We start from the raw sequence: 15,320 nt of genomic DNA, 5'->3' as shown, positions 1-15,320 counted from the left end.
AATCCCTTCTCTCTCTCTCTCTCTCTCTCTCTCTCTCTCTCTCTCTCTCTCTCTCTCTCTCTCTCTCTCTCTCTCTCTCTCTCTCTCTCTCTCTCTCTTCTCATTTCTTTCTACCACCTTTCATACGTCACCCCACCTCTGGTATATTGCCATCTTTCCTTTTGTTCTTCTTTCTTCTATTCTTTTCCTTTGTCTCCTTTATTTCACCCTCCATTCTTTAATATCACGCATTTTTCTTTCTCTCTCTCTCTCTCTCTCTCTCTCTCTCTCTCTCTCTCTCTCTCTCTCTCTCTCTCTCTCTCTCTCTCTCTCTCTCTCTCTCTCTCTCTCTCTCTCTCTCTCTCTCTCTCTCTCTCTTCGTCCTCCACTTCAATTTCTTTCCTTCTCTCCTTCCACCCTTCCTCGTGTCTTCCATTCATTCCTTTTACCTCTCGTCTTCCCCTCGTTTCCTTCCTCTCGCTCCCTCCCAAAATATGGCAGCCGAAACAACCACATAAAATCCATACAAGGTGAAAGAGGCCATTACTGCAGAAAATTCCTATCGCGACTGCAATGCACAAGGTTTTTTTTTTTTTGCCTCCCCGGACATTCCAGTTTAGATAGTCGCCCTTCTTTCCCTTCCCTTCCCTTCCCTTCCTACTCCTCCTCCTCCTCCTTCTCCTTTCCCCTTTCCTCTCTACGGTCCCCTCTCTTCGTTTATTTCATCTTTTTTTTTTTTCTCTTCTTTTATTTTTGTTTCTCTATTTCGTTGCATCTTTGTTGTTTCCTGTTGTGTAATTTTTTATTTTTTATTTAGGTGTTCATTTGTCAAAGGAGATTATTCAGATTTTTGTTCATTACCTCTTGAGTTTAATTAGTCAGCCACAGGTATGGATTTTGAAGGCTAATAATATTGATGCTACTAACACTAATAATTACCTGATATCTTTACGACTATTACACCTACACTATAGACAACCCTAATATAAAACCCTACTCCATGTCTCCACCACCACCACCACCACGATCTCCACCACCAGCACAACCGCGAGCCCACCAAAGGGGAAGGTTGGTCGCAGCGTCGTGTAAATATTCGCTTCGCTTGATATACGCCAATGTTTACTGCGGATGGAGGTGGTACAGGGGCCGCGTGGATACCCCCATGATTTGCAGCCACGTCCAGAGAGGAGTGGATATTGGGGTGGATCAGGAGGGCGCAGGAGGTGATGGTGGAAGAGTGGGTGCTGGGAAGACAGGCCATTGGGTGGATGAAGCATAAACAGAGAGATTTTATTGTAAAGATTGTGGAATAGAGTTTGTAGTGTTGGTGGATAGGAGAGAAAGTGGTTGAAGAAGTGGATGTGTGAACAGATACGTGGATGGTGGAAGAGCGGAACATTGGAGGTAGGAATGAGATACAAATGCCGAGTTTGTTTAGATGAAAGACAAAAGCAATGATGGATGTATTGTATAAAGTGGACGAGTGTGCGAATATGTTAAAAGCAACCTCGGTACTTCTCTACAATAACAACACTTGGAATAACTAACTGCAATGACGGTAACAATGCATACCACTCAGCCATTCGATAATTTCTTACTGAATTATGGACGCATCGCTTGTATTTTGATCTAAGTCTGTTCTGAAATAAAGCACGCGTGTTATATGATACTGAGGTGTTCTGGGTAGCTGAGGTCATCAAATTGAGCTAAACTGAACTGAATTGTAATGTTGAGAGAGAGTGGAAGCTCGGATGGGAGAGAGAATAAAGTTGTACTGTGATGGTGAAGTGTGCAATGAGAGAGAGAGAGAGAGAGAGAGAGAGAGAGAGAGAGAGAGAGAGAGAGAGAGAGAGAGAGAGAGAGAGAGAGAGAGAGAGAGAGAGAGAGAGAGAGAGAGAGAGAGAGAGAGAGAGAGAGAGAGAGAGAGAGAGAGAGAGAGAGAGAGAGAGAGAGAGAGAGAGAGAGAGAGAGAGAGAGAGAGAGAGAGAGAGAGAGAGAGAGAGAGAGAGAGAGAGAAGAGGACGACTTCTCTACAATAACAACACTTGGAATAACTAACTGCAATGACGGTAACAATGCATACCACTCAGCCATTCGATAATTTCTTACTGAATTATGGACGCATCGCTTGTATTTTGATCTAAGTCTGTTCTGAAATAAAGCACGCGTGTTATATGATACTGAGGTGTTCTGGGTAGCTGAGGTCATCAAATTGAGCTAAACTGAACTGAATTGTAATGTTGAGAGAGAGGAAGCTCGGATGGGAGAGAGAATAAAGTTGTACTGTGAGAGAGAGAGAGAGAGAGAGAGAGAGAGAGAGAGAGAGAGAGAGAGAGAGAGAGAGAGAGAGAGAGAGAGAGAGAGAGAGAGAGAGAGAGAGAGAGAGAGAGAGAGAGAGAGAGAGAGAGAGAGAGAGAGAGAGAGAGAGAGAGAGAGAGAGAGAGAGAGAGAGAGAGAGAGAGAGAGAGAGAGAGAGAGAGAGAGAGAGAGAGAGAGAGAGAGAGAGAGAGAGAGAGAGTACGTTGGCTGGTAATGCGAAGGAGAGATGGATGGTGATGAGAATAGTGACCTGGAGAAGTAAATGGAAAGAACACGCACACACATACACACACACGTCACTAAAAATTCCTCTCTCTCTCTCTCTCTCTCTCTCTCTCTCTCTTTATTGACTGACTCCATCCGCCATCAGTCATTCTTAGTCATTCCCTTCCATCCCGCATTGTCACGCCACTCTCCTCACAAAGTCTCCTCAATGCAGATCAATGGCACCAAATATTTCACGGGCCGCTGCACAACCAGGGAAAAAAATACTAAATAAATAAACGATATACGACATAGTGCAAGCAAGGTAGAGGGAGGGAGGGAGAGAGGGAGGAAGGGAGGGGAAAAAATATAAAGGTACGTACGTTTTCATAAATAATTAAAGCCACAATATGGGCGGCGATATTTTTCCCCCAAACACGAGTGAAATTAAAACCGAGCGATGACAGTAAATTTAGCACACGGCCCCATCAATTCGTGGGTTAAAACAACGGACGAACATCACTGGAACCGTGTACATTACTCACTACACGGCTCTTTGATGTTCGTTCAGCACCCAAACCTTGTGAATACCTATGGAATCCAACACTTCATTTATTGGATTCAACTATGGCAGCATAACATTTACATTCACCTAAGTAATTACACCTGAATGCCTTTACCTGTAATTAGACCATCATACCTCACACACCTTGGAGTTAATTCATTGTCAGGTATACAAATGATGTTTCTACTTGTCTAAGATCATGGCTGTTTTGTTTAAATCTCTCAGCATTTAACCCTTTTAGTACTGGGACACATTTTTACCTTGAGATTTGTGTACTATTAGACCATTTTATTGACATTAGTAAGAGTCTATGGAGGTCAGAAGATTAATGGCGAACGTCTTCACTATTCCAATCCCCATTTAAGTTTCTGAAGTTGTATAAAATCACCAGATTGTAAGCAGACTGAATATGAAAACGCGTCAAAGTACGGAAGAAGTAAAAGGGATGAAAAGATAGGTTTCTGACATCGTAGGGCACAGGAATACAGCAGGTTATTTTTTTTCTCTCCCTCAAGACACAGATTTGTTGAATGGGTTTCTGATCTCCTGTGACCGCCCGCTGGCAGGAGGGAAAAAGTTCGCTTTGGAATTCGTGGTGTGAGAAAAACATACGTGGAGGGTGTTGTGTATGTGTGTGTGTGTGTGTGTGTGTGTGTGTGTGTGTGTGTGTGTGTGTGTGTGTGTGTGTGTGTGTGTGTGTGTGTGTGAAGATACTACTACTACTACTACTTACTACACACTACTACTACTACTACTACTACACACACACACACACACACACACACACACACACACACACACACAGGAAACACGTGACAGAGTACAATCTCCTGCCTGGCCACAAGAATCACACACACACTTCGCGCCTTTCAAGTTGTGCTGTTCATTGATGCTTTTTTCCTCTTTAAACTTTCCCTCTCACGATAACAAGCCGCGCCTCAAAGCACCACAACACAGCACGGGTGAAGCTTGTTGCATTTGATATAGGAGGAGGAGGAACATGGCACCAAAATAGAACAAGCAGCATCAGATCTGTTTCTCCTTGTCTCTCTGGGAAGTTAGGTGTTTGATAGTGGGAGATACAGGATGGCATTGACGAAGGAGCGAAGACGAGGAGGATGCGGAGGAAGAGGAAGAGGAGGAGGAGGAGGAATAGGTAAGGAGTGAGAAGAATAGGATGTGGTAATACTGTACTATTAGTAGTAGTAGTAGTAGTAGTAGTAGTAGTAGTAGTAGTAGTAGTAGTAGTAGTAGTAGTAGTAGTAGTAGTAGTAGTAGTGATAGTAGTTGTGGTGGAGGTGGTGGTGGTGGTAGTAGTAGTAGTATTGGTAGCAGTAGTAGCAGTAGCAGTAGTAGTAGTAGTAGTAGTAGTAGTAGTAGTAGTAGTAGTAGAAAATGAAAAATATAAAGATAAAAGAGAATAAGAATATCACCAGACCCACAACCACCACCACAACTACTATCACCACCACCATCACCACCACCACCAATAATAACAACAAAAACAACATAAGCAACAACAACGCATAAAAGCAAACAATTGAATAAAAAGCGCAGAAAAAAAAGAGAAAAATAAAGGAGACCGAAATACCACCACAACCACCACCACCACCACCACACCTGTACATTACGAACAGGTGTGCCAAAGGTGACCAAAGAACAGCATGGACACCTCACCTTAAATAATTCGGTAAGTTTTATGCACTCGTTCCTTTTTTATAACATCCATATTACCGTGTGTATGTGTGTGTGTGTGTGTGTGTGTCATTTTTCATACATATGTTGATGAGACTATTAATTCAGTTCATCTCTTTCATTTGTCTGTCCTATATTTCTTTCTTCCCTTTATCCTTTTTTATTTATTTCTCTCTCTCTCCCTCCTCTCTCTCTCTCTCTCTCTCTTTCGCTTTCTGTGTGTGTGTGTGTGTGTGTGTTCACTGTTTGATCTGCTGCAGTCTCTGACGAGACAGCCAGACGTTACCCTACGGAACGAGCTCAGAGCTCATTATTTCCGATCTTCGGATAGGCCTGAGACCAGGCACACACCACACACCCGGACAACAAGGTCACAACTCCTCGATCTACATCCCGTACCTACTCACTGTTAGGTGAACAGGGGCTACACGTGAAAGGTGACACACCCAAATATCTCCACCCGGCCAGGGAATCGAACCCCGGTCCTCTGGCTTGTGAAGCCAGCGCTCTAACCACTGAGCTACCGGGCGTGTAGATATAGAAGGATGAATTGCACTTACTACTACTACTACTACTACACACACACACACACACACACACACACAGGAAATATGTGACAGAGTGTGTGTGTGTGTGTGTGTGTGTGTGTGTGTGTGTGTGGTTACGTATTTTTATCTTCTCATATCCATTGTTTATTCTCCTCTCTCTCTCTCTCTCTCTCTCTCTCTCTCTCTCTCTCTCTGGCAATGTTATCTCAGGAATAGCTGTCCCTTCTCTTCCCTCAAATAACAAGAACTATTTCCTTTTCTCCTTCACCAGAATGGAAACAGATCCTTGCTTTCTCTCTACCGTATCACGTCACCAATAGGTAAGGTTGTAAGATTTCATGGCCCCTCTCCCTCTCTCTCTCTCTCTCTCTCTCTCTCTCTCTCTCTCTCTCTCTCTCTCTCTCCAGCCCTCTCTCTTTCTCTCGTTTCCTTACAAGACGCTTCTAATCCTCACGGTTCTGGCAGTGAAATGTGCTCTCACTCTGATTCTCTCCCTTCTCTCTCGCTTCCTCCTCCTTCACCCTTGTCTTCCTGCTTCCCGTTGCGACATTTACTCTTCGTGATTCTCCGCGTCTTCCCTTTAGCTTGATTTGTTTTGCTAATTTGTCCTAAAGTGTTGTTACGTTTTCTTCTCAGTATCTGTTATTTTGTTGGGGATCTCAAATATTTTCAAGATTCGAGTGATTTTAAGGTAGATTCCGTATCATTGTAATAACTAAACATCGCCGGTGTCCTTTTAGGAGTCGTAATTATCGAAGTAGGCTCAAAGTGGCTCGAGGGCATTTTCAAGACTCCAGTGATAGCCTGAGAAGGATTCCGTACCATTAACCGTAAAACGCCACTGAGAAATTGACTAATCATCTCCGGTGACCTTTAGAAATCGATCCCTTGAGAACCTAAAGTGTCTAAGAATTACAAAGTATTGTCTTTTAAAAGGTCATTTTATCCCCGTTACAGAAAAACTTGTTCTCGTTTATCATTTTCGGATACTAATTTGGGGAGCCCGAATAGGTAAGCGTGACTGGAAGGGACAGGAGGCATAAGAGGGACGAGGAGAGGCGTGGAAGGGCAAGCAGGAACAGAGCGGGATGCAGAAGACCAGGCACTAAGCACAGGATTTTTTATCTTTAGATGGTGTTATTTCGTATTCCAAGTCTTTGCGTGGCAGTGGTGCTTGGCGAGGGAAGGAGGGGAGGGTAGGGAAGACTAGAGGGGAGGGTAAGAAGGGAAGAGTTAGAGTAGAGGGAAGTTTAAAGTTGCTTGGCTGCGTTACTGGTGCTTTTTAGTGGGCTGTGGTGGCGAAGGAGAGTGTGGTAGTGATCGCCGCTGTGGTGGTGCCCCGTGAGGTGATCTGTGTGGCGGTAGTTTCATGGGCGGGGAGTTAGGCGTGCTGCAGGGCTCGTGGGCGTGTCGTCACTGGCAGCGGGAGTCTTAAAGGTGCCTGCTTGTGCCGCGGAAGCTGTGCCATGATAATATTTACAGCACATGACTTTGCCGCGCTCCAACGGTGCCGTGAATACGAAAAAAAAATAAAGAATAGAGGAAAAAATAAAAGAAAAAATCCTCCAACGAGTTAACGATAGTTGGTGATGGGCGTGTTTGCAGCGGACAGGGAACACGAGGCTCGATCACCGGGAACCTTCATTTGCAGCGATGCGAGATTCTTACTGATGAAAACTTCAGCCAAAGCTATTCACGAAAAAATGTCCTTTGCCGGGAAATCGCTCCGTGTGATGTAGTGAGCTGAAGGCCACTCTGGTCCATTCGATTAGCTAGATTATCGCATTCCGTCCAGCGCTCGCCGGACACATGATCACTTCCCGGGACCTACAGAGTTTTCCGCTAAGCTGCAATGTGGGGGAGACTGTGGGACACTGTGAGACGCTGTGGGACGCTGTGGGAGACTGAAAAGCTTGTGGGAGTATGCAAAAATTATATAAAGCAAAAAGAGAATATTGGAAAGCTGTGAGAGACTATAGAGGACTGCTGAAGGTTATAAGAGGATTTGAAAGACTTGTTGGCTGTGAAAAACTGTGGGAAGCTGTTGGAGGATGTGGGAAAGTTATATGAAGCTATGGGAAGGCTATGCAAAGAAAGTGTGTGCTATGGAAGGTAATGACGGCTGTGGAGGGCTGCAAGAGGCTGTAGGAGGCTGTGAGAGGTTATGGAAGACTGCAAGAGGCTGTGGGAGGCTGTGGGAATGCTGTAGGAGACTGTGAGAGGCTGTGGGGATGGTATGAAAGTCTACGAGAAGGCTGATGGAGCTTCTGATGTTATGGAAAGCTGTGGAAGGCTATGAAAAGCTAAGAGGATACTGTGGAGGCTGTGGAAGGCTGTGAGGACCTCGCCATGTACTCGTATACAGTGAAAGCAAGCAAGGCGCGAGGGTCTTTAATGCATTATTGATCACCGGCCACGGAAGCACTCCTCTCCTGCCGCAAGCAAGAGTTTGGCTCCAAGAAGGAAAAAGCCCCTGATCGGATTAAGACCACGTTACCTCAAAGGGAATGCCGCACAATACAAGGCGTGGATCACAAGCCCCACCCACTCTACCCAACCCATCCCGTTCACCACACCCGCCCAACCCGCCGCGTCACATATACAACCTTACAATCTCAAGTAATGCGGTGGATACTGTTAATAACTTTGTATTGAATTACTTTTCATTTATTGTCTAGATACAAGAAAACATCGATAAAAGAACTACTACCGCGCTGGGTACTGAAATACAGCATAACTCCTTCAATTCTCTGACACATTTTTTACCGTGAGATTTTGTGTACGATTAGACCATTTTATTTACATTAAGAAGGATCTATGGAGGTCTGAAGATGAATGGGCCATTGTTTTCACTATTTCAATCCCCCACTTAAATTTCTGAAGCTGTATAAAATCACCAGATAGTAAGCAGAGTGCATATAGAAATGGGTCATGGTACTGAAAGAGTTAAATATAATCGGTATTTATTTAGTGTAAGTTCCAGATACAAAGAGACATGGATAGAAAATACGTAGTTGAGCTTGTAGTAAAATGATTTCCATTTCTACAAGACACAGACTACAGAACCAAGACTTGTAGAATCATAATCAGTTCTCCTATATAAGTCCCAGTCACAAGCAAACTTCGATCACAATACAGTATCAGAACTCAAAGTAAAAGGATCATTATTACTACTATTTATTACAGAACCAAAACTCGTAGATATATAATCCCTACTCCCATGCAAATCCAAATTGCAAGTATATATCAGCAACAGGATATCAACAGTCCTTAGTAAAACATTCAATATTACCAAAAGACCAGAGGCATTAACTCTTTTCAGTACTGGAGCGCAATTTTATCTCGAGTTTATATATATATATATATATATATATATATATATATATATATATATATATATATATATATATATATATATATATATATATAAACAGACGATTTTGTTTACATTAGAAAGTGTCTATGGAGGTCAGAAGAATAATGGTCAGAATCTTACTATTTTAATCCCCCACATAAGTTTATGAAGCTGTATAAAACCACCATATAACAAGTAAAATGCATAGGAAAACGCGTCATCGTAGTAAAGATGTTAATTACAAGACCATGATATTTAAAAACACAACTGCTACTACAAGTCTCTCATAAGTCAAACAATACAAGCAGTACAAGTAGGATAAAGAGAATCACCAGCACTTTCATTAATTTCGGCTTCTATCTCCCCAGGAGACACATCAAGTAAACACAGTGGCTAAGGAACATAAATACTCGTCTTTCTGATAACACGCTCACCTTGACACGCTACACACCCTCCGCATATATCAAGTCTCCTTACATTCCCACACTCTCTACACACCTACCATCTTCCACACTCACTTGCACGTTACTTACACACACACACACACACACACACACACACACACACACACACACACACACACACACACACACACACACACACACACACACACACACACATGGCCACCATCTTCATACACACACCTTTTCCCGCCCCCTCTCCCGACACACACACTCACATACACAAACACACTTATCTTCACTCTTTGCCCCTTGTCACACACCAACCACCTCCATACACACACCTTTTCCAGCCCCCGTTCCTCATATACACCTCTACCCCTTCAAAACACAGACAATCACCCTCTACCACACAGATTCAGACATTTTAACCACAGCAACACAAATTACAACTGAATATACACCACTTACATGCTTCAACACACCTCCACCAGCGCAACACCCCGCACACACCCGTCATTTTATCGGCCGCAGTGTCACCACCAGGTATTAAATTCAAAGGGCGGGCAAGGTACGTGTGCTAGCGGCTGATGTTCTACCCCCTCCCAGCACCACACATCGCCTGCAGCAGATTACGAGCCATATTTCACGCGGAGGAGAAATCCCTCTTAAAGCGCCCATGAATTTAGATCAAGTGTAAAGCCTGCGCTCTCATAAACGCGCGTTAACGGGAACATAGAAAAAAATAAAGGAAAGAATAGTTTTAGTGTTTAGCTCAGAATTGAGTGTCTTTTGAAAGGTGTATGTGTGTGTGTGTGTGTGTGTGTGTGTGTGTGTGTGTGTGTCGAATTGCAGCATCAATGTTATGAATGGCACAGAGCTTCAATCATAATTACGAGTTATTATACCTCTATTGAATCACACACACATACACACACGCACACACAGACACACACACACACACACACACACACACACACACACACACACACACACACACACACACACACACACACACACACACACACACACACACACACACACACACACACACACACACACACACACACACACACACACACACACACACACACACACACACATACCTTGAAGTTTAGTTCCTGTAAGTTGCTAACCCTGAACCATCACCACAATAACTAATAACTACAACTAATAGGAACCACGACTCAAACTGCCGAGGAGGTAAACCAATGCTAACTTCTAACACCACCAGAGAGAGAGAGAGAGAGAGAGAGAGAGAGCAGCGTGAGAAATACTGTTGATGTGCTGACTTTTCCTCACGCGTAGATGGAAAATTGGACTCCGAGAAAACCGTGTGCATTTCCTCAATTACCAGATGGGTGTTTGGGCGCGGGCGACAGAGATGGATGCAGCGCGTGGAGTGGACAGCGTGGCCTCTAACCCGTGTGCGTCTCTGTAGCGAGCCGGGGGTGAGTTTGTCCAATCAACACGCGACAAGTGGAGGTAATTTGAGCAGGCCGTGAGGGGAATACTCCGCTGCCTCGCTAAACTCTCCGACCCGCAGACCTGTTTGTGTGTTAGCTTTTTTTACGGGTTATACTACGTACGTTGTTTTGCTATTTTTAACATCGCAGCTTTTAGAACGTGTGGGATTGCTGGTGGTGGCGTTAAAATGGTCCTCGCTAAACGATCCGAGCTGCAGATCCGCTTATTGCCGCTCGTCCGGAGAGAAAAGAAGATATTTTTGTGTTTGCTTTTAATTTTCTTTACGTGTGGTCTTTTAAAAGTCTTAAGGTTATTGAAAGCAGAGTTGCAATCGTCTTCGCTCAATTGTAAGTCATGGTTATTTTCAGTTTTCGTAATGTCTAATGGTAGCGTGTTTTTCCCTGTACTTTTAGTCGTATTTTGTGTCATCATTTATTTTCATTATACCTCACATCTCTCACACGTCGTTTTCTGGTCAAAATTACCAGAATATTAACATAATTTTCTTTTTCACCTTAATCTATAAACCACAAATATAATTACACATTTCAACAAGAAATATTAACGTTTTATCTCTTTTTATGCAGAAACACTCAAACATCTAACCGTTTAAAGGAAAATACTAACGTGTTTTCCCACTTTTTATGAACAGTGTACCTTTTAGAAGCCTTTCAATTAGTGGCCGCGTTACAGGATGCTGTGGAGACGCCTTCGTGTGGCGCGCCGGGAACTAAAGTCAGGTGTTGGGAAGTTAAGGACGATCATAAACTTGGCCTGCAAAAACTACCACACCAAGTGACTGGCGCCTCCTGGACACTGCCGGGGAGACACGTAGTTAAAGTTCAGGGTTGCTATTTGAGGAGAACCCAGCCAGGTGTTCTTGGAAGGAAACTCAGGAGATTTTTCATGTGGGAATTAATATTTAAATTTAATTAGTGCAATGATATTGAGTAAATGTAACTTGTTTATCACCTCTTTTTATTCACTCTTTCCCTTTCTCTTTCTCTTCTTCTTTCTCCTCTTTGTTTTACACTCCATTACCATCTTCCCTCATTCCCTTCATCACCCGTCCTTCCCTTTGTCTCATTTCCACACTTTCATTTTCTATATTTTTTGTCCTCGTTATTTCATCTCTTCTATCTCTCACCTATTCCTGCATGTGTCACGCTGTCTGTTTTACCGCTTGTTTCTGTTCCCAACTCACATCTATTACAGCCCCCCAACTCTCTCTCTCTCTCTCTCTCTCTCTCTCTCTCTCTCTCTCTCTCTCTCTCTCTCAGACGCCTCGCACAAACACAGCCACCATGAACCAAATTTTGCCCAGCCCTGCTCCAAGCGATCCCCTTGAAGCAGAGGCCGAGGCGAGACAGCAGCGAGTAGGCGGCGGCGAGGTGGAGGCGCACTGACATCTATTATTGAGATCCGCGTTTCGGTATTTGGGTGATGCCTGGGATATTTCAACGGGAAGGAATTATTACAAGTTTATGGTTGGGTTACGGTGGTGGTGGTGGTGGTGGTGGTTGTGGTGGTGGTGGTTTGGTGTTGCGGTTTTTCTTTCTTTCGTTTCTTTTTCTTTGATTCTTCGTCTTTTTTTCTTTTTCTCTTTCTTCTGCTTCGTTGCATTGAGTCTTTTTTTTTCTTTTTTTGGTTGGGTTCGGTTCAGTTTGGTTTGGCTAGGTTCAGAAATGTGTTTGGTATTTGAGTTATCTGTTTGCCTCTCTCTCTCTCTCTCTCTCTCTCTCTCTCTCTCTGCAAGTAACATCAGTCGGAAATCTTCGTACTTTATGTTTTCCCTTTCTCCTCATTATTCCCTTCTTATGACCCTCCTCCCCACCCTCGTCCTCCTCCTCCTCCTCCTCCTCCTCCTCCTCCTCCTCCTCCTCCTCCTCCTCCTCCTCCTCTTCTTCTTACTCCTTCTCTCTTCCCAGCTCCACTTCCTCCCTCATCACTTCAGCCTCCTTCACCCCTTCCATCTCCTTGCTCCTCCTCTCTTCGTTCCATCTTCTCTCCGGTTGTCTCTCTTCCATCTTCCTTCCTCCTCCCTCCTCTTTAGCTTGATCCTTCTTCTCTCCTCCCATTCTACCTCTCCTATCTCTCTCTCTCTCTCTCTTTCTCTCTTGCTCGAAGCACCACGAAAAATTTCCCTTAGAATTTATTCAGCAATGGGAGTTTTACATTGGAATTTACAAAGCTTCTCTCGAGGGCGTATATGAAAAACATCACACGGCTCGCCTGCTTATAATCCTCCGCCGTGGTATCGTAAACCGCTGGAAAGGAGAAAAATAACCGTAGTAGCATTATGTAGTGTGTTTTTGTGGGCATAAGATCGTCTGCCCGAGCTATACTGGTGGTAGGCTGAGTGAGTTGAGTTTTGGTAATGTTTTGTTGAAGGTAGAGTAAAGGAATGCTGGTTAGAGAGGAATGTTGTGTGTCTGTTCTGTGTGTTAAATGAGTGGTTAGTTCATTGCACCCAAACAGTCATGCAGGGAGGTAAAAGTTTGGTGGTGTTGTGTTATTATATGTGTTCCTGTGTGGTTTAGCATAAAGTTAGTTAACTTAGCCTGACCTAACCCAACCTAACCCAAACTAACCTAACTCAACCTAACTTAACTCTAACTTAACCTAACCTAACCCAACATAACATAAATAAAAAAAGTTTGGTGGTGTTGTGTTATTATACGTGTTCCTGTGTGGTTTAGCATAAAGTTAGTTAACTTAGCCTGACCTAACCCAACCTAACCCAAACTAACCTAACTCAACCTAACTTAACTCTAACTTAACCTAACCTAAACCAACATAACCTAAATCAACATAACCTAACTCAATCTAACCTAACCAAACCTAAACTAACTCAATTTAACATAACCCAACCTAACCCAACCCAACCCAACCTATCCTAACTCAACCTAACTCAACCTAACCCAACCCAACCCAACCTATCCTAACCTAACTAAACCTAACATAACTAAACCTATTTTAACTTAACTAACTCAAACTATCCCTAAAAATATATATATATATATATAAAAAATCAGAAGAACACACAGGCTCTCTTTCCTGTCAATTGACTCACCCTACCTTAGCCTAACTAAACTTTCCTACACCACCTTCGCATTTCACCGCATAATGGCTACTATTATTGAAACCATCATTATTTCAAGAGGCTCTAATTAATGCTACGATAGTGTATAAAATTGTTTGTACGGTTTAAATGACAAATTAACAAAAACCTCAACATTATCAACAGGAAAAAGACAAGTGAAAACCCTGCTAATCATCTCTGTGGCCTTTGAAAATAGGGAGGGAGTGAAGTGTTTCTGTATATGGACTTATGAACCACAGGGGAGACATCACGAGTTGAGAGGTTACAAGTACCAGGGTAATACTGCGCGTGGGTGTTGATACTGTTCCTCCCCTTTACTCAGGAGCTCAAGATATTCAAGTCCTCACTCAGCAGAATACCAAAAGAGGGAAATGGCGCAGGGGAAGAGAGATGAGCCAAGTACCAGCAAAATCACTGTATATCTTGTGAACTTATGAGCGAATCTCTCTCTCTCTCTCTCTCTCTCTCTCTCTCTCTCTCTCTCTCTCTCTCTCTCTCTCTCTCTCTCTCTCTCTCTCTCTCTCTCTCTCTCTCTCTCTCTCTCTCTCTCTCTCTCTCTCTCATTGTCAGGACCACACAATCTATGAATCCCAAAGCCACAAAATATACTAAAGTTTCAAAAGTTTTCTCAAAATATTCGGATATCAAGAGGTACTCCCAGGTTTTCCTCTCTCTCTCTCTCTCTCTCTCTCTCTCTCTCTCTCTCTCTCTCTCTCTCTCTCTCTGTCACGCAAAAAACTAATCGAATTTTTCACAGTACTTAGAGGACCCCATTAGGTTTGGGTCAGGAAACTTTTCACATCTCATCACAACTTACTGGTGAAGAGGGAAGCAGCAAAAAGCCAGCGGCAGGAGAATGAAGAGGAGGAGGAGATGATAGAGGAGGAGGAGGAGGAGGAGGAGGAGGAGGAGGAGGAGGAGGGAGGAGACGAGGAGGCAGAGAAAGAGAAAGGGTTGGAAGCCTCTCATATCTAATTTACTTGACGGATTAAATTTTTGTCTCCTACATTCTAAAAATATACGCGTCCTTCTCGTCGTTTTCTACACCTCATCACCACGAGACAACATAGAAAACGGAAACAAGACAGCACCAGAACCCCAAATATATGGGGAGAGAACGATAGGAAGTGCTTTTTCTTGTTTTTTTTTTTTTTGGAACTTCAAAGGTTATTGGTATATAGTCTCTCTCTCTCTCTCTCTCTCTCTCTCTCTCTCTCTCTCTCTCTCTCTCTCTCTCTCTCTCTCTCTCTCTCTCTCTCTCTCTCTCTCTCTCTCTCTCTCTCTCTCAAAGGTACCCTAAGCATATTTTTTTATTATAATCTTTGAAGTATGTGTGTGTGTGTGTGTGTGTGTGTGTGTGTGTGTGTGTGTGTGTGTGTGTGTGTGTGTGTGTGTGTGTGTGTGAGCTTGCCATCACTATGATTGCCTTAATCCGCCGCGGCCCCTTTCGGTAAATAAACACATGCATATCATTATCACTATTACCTTCACCATTAACACCATTACCATTATTACACCAGTCGCATTACACCTGCAGATGTGACTCTAATTACTGCCTAACCCAACCACGTAATAACTCCACCTGTAATAGCCGTCACAACAACAACAACAACAACAACAACAAGGACAAACAAGGGACTAAACAACATTCACGTACAAACATTCATAAACTACATCCCTTCAT

This window comes from Portunus trituberculatus, chromosome 32 (genome assembly GCF_017591435.1).
Source record: "Portunus trituberculatus isolate SZX2019 chromosome 32, ASM1759143v1, whole genome shotgun sequence".
Taxonomy (NCBI): Eukaryota; Metazoa; Arthropoda; class Malacostraca; order Decapoda; family Portunidae; genus Portunus; species Portunus trituberculatus.
Note: the sequence above shows the minus strand (reverse complement) of the source record.